This window comes from Grammomys surdaster, unplaced genomic scaffold (genome assembly GCF_004785775.1).
Source record: "Grammomys surdaster isolate TR1022 unplaced genomic scaffold, NIH_TR_1.0 63, whole genome shotgun sequence".
NCBI lineage: Eukaryota > Metazoa > Chordata > Mammalia > Rodentia > Muridae > Grammomys > Grammomys surdaster.
Window position 1 is genome coordinate 26,140,402 of NW_021604565.1, and position 1,816 is coordinate 26,142,217.

The following is a 1,816-nucleotide window of genomic DNA, read 5'->3' on the forward strand; positions in this document are numbered from 1 at the left end:
TTGAAGAAATATTATGTAATTTAAATTTTTCACTGGGATTTTTTTTTCCAGCACAACACATCTCTGTACCCTTCTCCCGCTTTGTTGCTGAATGCAGGGCTGCAGATGCAGCCACTGAGCACAAGAAAATCTGGAAATCCACAAGAGTCTCAGGGAATAAGTAGGTATAGTGGCAGGAACAATCGTTCTGACAGTGACAGGCATGTCTCTGGTCTGGCTTATTGGTCCATTTCAGTATTTCTTTTTAAATCTGTGTACTTGTGAAATGATTTCTTAAACCACATCCAATTAGCTAGAAATAGGAGGAAAAAGAAAAAACTCCATTGGATAAATTGATAAGTCACACTTTTCTAAAAATCCAAATTGCCTTTTGATTGGTTTTTCTGGTAATTGCTTCTGGATAATCAGCAGCTTTCAGCACTTTTTTTTTCCTCTTGTCAAACACAAAACAAAACTACAGAATGAAAGCAACCATTACAAGCAGTTTCAGATTTTTTTTCAAAGCCAGTTATAATTAAAGGGTTCACAGTTGCTATTATTTTCCTCGGGTTATTACCAACATGATCAATTTTGTGGTCTTCACAAAGGCCCCCATCCTTACATCAGAATAAATAATCACATGTGGTACTTACAAGTGACATGCCCTCAGGTGGGGGAAAGTTCATGAATCAAATGAAAGTAAGTCTGCAGTGTACCCAGCATGCAATGCACACGCTTCCTGTCTCATCCAATGCTTCCTTGAGCACATCCGTCCTTGGAACATTGTCCCTTTTTTTTTTAACCCACTCTATAATCAGCCAGCGACAAAATTTGCCTTAATTACAAAAGATAATTATAGAAATCATTTTTCTGGTTCTACACAACCTTCACAGTTTCTAACCTACGAGCTTTGTCATTTTTGAAAAAAAAAAATCCCTTGATGGTACTTCAGTCAATGACTCCAGATGCTAGATATAATCTCTCCCTATAGAAAGATGAGTCATGTTTTGTATGGTATTGGGGTATGCGTCTCTCGCATCCTGGAGAAGATCTATAAATGGTAAATATCGGTTTTGTTTTTCCAAGGAATGTGGTAAGAATGAACAAGGAAGAGGGGAATTAGCTAATGGTCGAAATCCCTGACAAACTGTCAGCCATGAAGAGATGGTGTCCCCAACTCCTGAGTTAAGTTCTCCACTTTATGATGGTGATGAGCTTGAAGTGATGGGAGGTGAGAAAAAGGTTTGTGATTACCAGGGTAAAGTGCTAATCTGTACCTCAGAACCTGCTGCATCCGCCCCTAACATTTACTCGAAATGCTTTCAGCTTTTAAGTCCTCCCTCCAAAATTAGTAGGGGGTTAAAGTAGAACCCATTGGGAGGTTACATTTATTTAATATTCAGCCCTTTCTTGGATGAAATATTGCAGTCTATCCTCATAGGTATTTGTCAAACCATTAGAGTAATGGTTTATAGCTATTAAATGAAATTGCAGTTCTGTTTGTAAGTTCCATTTACACAGGATAAGCAAAGTGCCTTCATTTAGATTTAAAATACCTGAAATCTTAGAGCAGCACATGAAGATTATGTAGACTGTTAACTAATTCATGACCACGGTGTGTGGATGGATGGCACACAGACCTGCACCAGTTGTCTATGCTCCTGCAAAACCAGCCAGTACCAAGGTCATACTGTGCCATTTGTTTCTTAAGGGTTAAACAACCTGGTACAATTGATCTTTTATGTGTGTATGAGAGAGGGGGGGAGGAAGGGAGGGAGGGAGAGAGAGAGGAGAGAGAGAGGAGAGAGAGAGAGAGAGAGAGAGAGAGAGAGAGAGA